Source organism: Oratosquilla oratoria, chromosome 37 (genome assembly GCF_046742065.1).
Source record: "Oratosquilla oratoria isolate Oo_2021 chromosome 37, ASM4674206v1, whole genome shotgun sequence".
NCBI lineage: Eukaryota > Metazoa > Arthropoda > Malacostraca > Stomatopoda > Squillidae > Oratosquilla > Oratosquilla oratoria.
This window is the reverse complement of record NC_134813.1, coordinates 46,136,119-46,141,118: the sequence shown is the minus strand read 5'-3', so window position 1 is coordinate 46,141,118 and position 5,000 is coordinate 46,136,119.

The window sequence follows — 5,000 nt, the reverse complement described above, 5'->3', positions numbered from 1 at the left end:
CTCTCTCTCTCTCTCTCTCTCTCTCTCTCTCTCTCTCTCTCTCTCTCTCACACACACACACACACACACACACACATACACACATACGTGCACACGTACACACACACATAAACCCACGCACACGTGAACACACACAAACGCACACATTCGAACACACACATACGTACACACACACACACACACACACACACACACACACACACACACACACACACACACACACACACACACACACACACACACACACACACACACATAAGCACATACACACACGCGTACACACACGCACGTAAACACTACACATATAAATAAACACCTACAAACACGCACGTAAATATGCAGATGCACGTAAATTAGCACACATACACACGCACACACGTATACGCATGTATACATACACTCTAAAACGTGTGCACACAGAGCCATACATACTTGGTTTCCGCTCTCCAGGAAATTGCATCCACTTGTCCGGTTGTTAGGGGAAACCGGATTTGATCACTCTTGAGCAGCTTCGTCGTATGTGGACACAATGTTGGACGAGTCCAACAACCCGCAAAGAAATAGAAAAGTTCTTACGCTAATCCGTGGCCAGAGCCAAAGCATTTGTCCTTTGTGTAGCCAAGGCATGCGGAAGTCTTAGCTATTCGTTGGGACTCGAGCTCGGTACTTCGGAGTGACGAAGCGATATTGAGTCCCAAAGCGCTACTCACCACCTCACCCCCCCCCCCGTCCCATCAGTGAAAGAAAATTGTATATAAGCAAAATGCAACGATTTACCGTCACTTCTGTGAAGACCACGTGGAAACGTATCGCGTGGAACGTGAAGGAGGTCATATGACAACAGATATCTATCGTGAAGTGGGAGAGGAAGATACAGAAACTAACGGTGGTATTCTTAAAAAAAATTCTTTCCCTTCCAGGGATTTATATAATATTCATATAAGAAAATATCTATATAAGGAAATATTTTTTTTAAGAATACCACCGTAAGATCCTTACGGTGGTATTCTTAAAAAAAATATTTCCCTTCCAAGGATTTATATAAGATTAATATAAGGACAGATTTATATAAGGAAAGAAGTTTTTTAAGAATACCACCGTAAGAGTATACCACATAGCGCTTTCCCCCCTACAAAGGGGGTAGCCTAATTAAGATTAAAAAGAAGAAATCAGAAAGTCAACTGTATGCAGTTTAACACTGATACACACATACATACACGTACAATACCTACCCTTCTCTGAGTAATGCTTCCCAAACAGGCCTATAGATGGCTCGCTCGTCTGTGTAATATTCCTGCCCTTTTTAAGCATTTGGGGATCGCTTTAACACTGAATAAGATCGTTTGGCATCCACCATTAGTTTTTTTTTTCTGGAAAAATCCCCAAGGACCCAAGAACACAAGCATGGGAACCTGACTGTGCATGATAATATGCATGATGTTGGAGACGCGACCATTCCTTACTTCAAGGTTCTCCCTATCACCCAATCGCCCTTGACAACAGGCGCGCTTTCTTACACATTGTCACCCCGACCCCCCCCCTCCTTTGTATTTCATGGCTTTTTACACGTCGGTGTAGTTTCCTATCTACTTGTTTATTTATCTTTTTATTCATTCATTTTATTGATTAGTTGTTTGTTTATTTATCTCTTTATCTACGTACTCATTTCTTTATGAATATATTTCTTTTTTTTTCTGTTAATTATGTATGTATAAATTTATTAATTTATTCATTTGATTAATTAATTGATTAATTGTTTTTCACTTATTTATTTATCTACTTACTCATTTATTTCTTTATAAATATATTCCTTTGTTTAGATTTTGATTTATATATAAATTTCTTCATCTATTCATTCATTCATTCATTTGTTTATTCATTTATTCATTTATTTCTTATTTATTCATTTACTCATTCTTTTATTCATTATTTAATTTATCTATTCATTCGTTCATTTATTTCTATGTATTTATCTATTTATTTATCTATTTATCTATTGATTTATTTATCTACTTAGCCATTCATCTATTTCTAACAGGCAAAGGAAATGGGCACTAAGGCATTTAACAACTCAACCTGATAATATCTTAACAAATTTAGTCTTGATACAGTCCAAGGTTCAGATAATCCTATTTATTTGTGGGTTTAATTTTTTAACCAGAGGGAGTCTTCACATACTTGGAACGAAATAGAGTCTAAATCTAATTCCCAGACTGTCTAGAATCAGCATCCATGGGGCAACCAAAAATCAGTTGACGTTAACCAGAATAAAATATGAAAAGAACTCCACCCAGTCGATCCACTTTCACTTTGAGACGTCATCCCTAAGGCGATTCAAATAGCCTGGCGACAGGGAAGCTTTGGTGCCAGATGGTTGGCTGGCACCCAGTGGCACTTGACAGATGGCGCCAAAGAAGGCGAAGTTCTAGATGTACAGTTGAGAGAACGAGTTCGCCACTCTCTGGTAACGTTGACGTGGAAAACTGCCTCTAGTATTCGTTACGGTTCACCAAACTGAGTTTCTAGTTTGTAGTCACCGAGGCTGTCCACGGCCGGTTACTCATTTATGTGTAACTTAAAAGAATCGTCACCATATATATATATATATATATATATATATATATATATATATATATATATATATATATATATATATATATATATGTATGTATGTGTATATATATATATATATATATATATATATATATATATATATATATATTGTATATATCATAGAGATACAAATACAAACATGTACATATACACTACATATATATTCACATATGCATACACGTACATATACATTACATATATATTTACATATACATACACGTACATGTACATTCCATATATATATATATATATATATATATATATATATGTATATATATATATATATATATGTATGTATATATATACATATATATATATATATATATATATTGTATATATATATATCATAGAGATACAAATACAAACATGTACATATACACTACATATATATTCACATATGCATACACGTACATATACATTACATATATATTTACATATACATACACGTACATATACATTCCATATATATCTACATATACATACACGTACATATACATACATATGCATACTCGTACATATACATTACATTTATATATACATATATACAGTTTGGGAAGTGGAAAGATATTCTTCATCACATATGACACACGTATCGATAGATAGAAGGGTCTCAAGTTAGAGGTGGCTGGAAAGAGCATTAGGAAAATAAAACTCAGCATCGCATATGTAAACATTTGGGTTTCCCATTTACCGCCAAATCTCGGTGTTTTCGACTATCACAGTTCCGACCACAGTTGTTTGCAAAGTTTGCGACGAAATGAGAACGCAGGATGTCTTTTTGTTTATTTATTTATTTATTTATTTATATAGTTATCTACCTACTTATGTATTTATGAATTCATTTGTTTATTTATATATTAATTTTTTCATTTGTTGATTTATTTGTTTGTTTTTGAGTTATCTATTTATTCATATATTCATTTATTTATTTATTAATTTGTTTTGTTAGTTATCTAATCATTTGTTTATCTTTTTATTCATTTATTTATCCACTTATTTTTAGTTATCTATTTGTTCGTTTTTTTATTCATTTGCTTGTCTATATTGATTTAGTTACCTATTTATCTATCTATTTACTTATCTATTTATTTATTTTCTAACTATTTCAACACGAGGACGATCATATGAAGGCACCCATTTTCAAAGGAATGAGAACGAAAGACTTAAGTTCTGTCGGGACAACCTCAAAGCTATCGATGGACTTTGGAACCTCCCCTCCCCTCCCACTCACCTCATCCTCCTCATCGTCCGTCGCCCTGGCCACCTGGCTTCCTACGCCCGTCGTTTCACTTTCAACGGGTCCCATAGCACCTCCGTCACGTGGAACCAACGCCACGGACATCCACTGATATCGGTCACTGATAAATGACGTCATACCCTCTGCTATCTCTTATCGGAGCAACTAACTTTTGTTGGCGGGGGAAGGGAGGGTGTTGGGGGTGGGGGGGGTTGGTCTTGAGTGGCATTAACAGGGCTTTAGGTAACTGCTGTGTAGCTGGTCGAAAAATCACCGGAGTTTAATTAGCATTAAGAATCCGACAGAGCCCGACAGACTCCGACAGAAAGAGATACGCACACACATATTACTTACATAACACATGTACGCAATACAGAGACAACAGTGATCGCAATAAACATCCATATGGAGACATAACATAAGACTTAGAATAGTTTGTGGAGTCTGGTATTCTACCCTTGATCCAGGCCAGTGCAGTGTTAAATGATATGACGTTGGTCTCTGTGACTGAGACTATCCGATATGTTTCTCTAAACGTGTTAGTTATTTTCGGTGTTGGAAATAAAATACAGTTAGAGGTACAACCTGTGAAGACTTGGTTGAGAGGTAGATTGTATACCTCACCCTCTTTCTCTCCCAGGCGTAAAAGAGAAGATGCTAGCTGACCACTGACCGGATGTCGAAAAGGATTCAAAACGTCAGAGAAAAATCTTCAGAGCAATAATTCAATTCGCCATAATTCCATTGAAATACTTTTGTGAAGCCACAAGAAATAGGTATGGAAATAGAATTAAAATCTATTCGCAGGAATAGTATCGGTATTATCTATTTGTTTATGTGTCTATCGATTAATTTATCTATTTAGCTATTCATCTACTTATTTGATTATTACTTTTTACCGAATATCTAGCTAATTCGAGGGAAGATTAACGGTAATGAAAAAAAAATTGTCAGCGTGATGACGTCATGTCGTCATACAGACCAGAACGGAAGCGGCGAAAGGTGTAGAGAGAGAGAGAGAGAGAGAGAGAGAGAGAGAGAGAGAGAGAGAGAGAGAGAGAGAGAGAGAGAGAGAATATCAGGTGGGCGGATGAGGGTGCTGGGATGGACCAGGTGTGGAGAGTAGTGGTAAATGAGAAACAGATTTTGA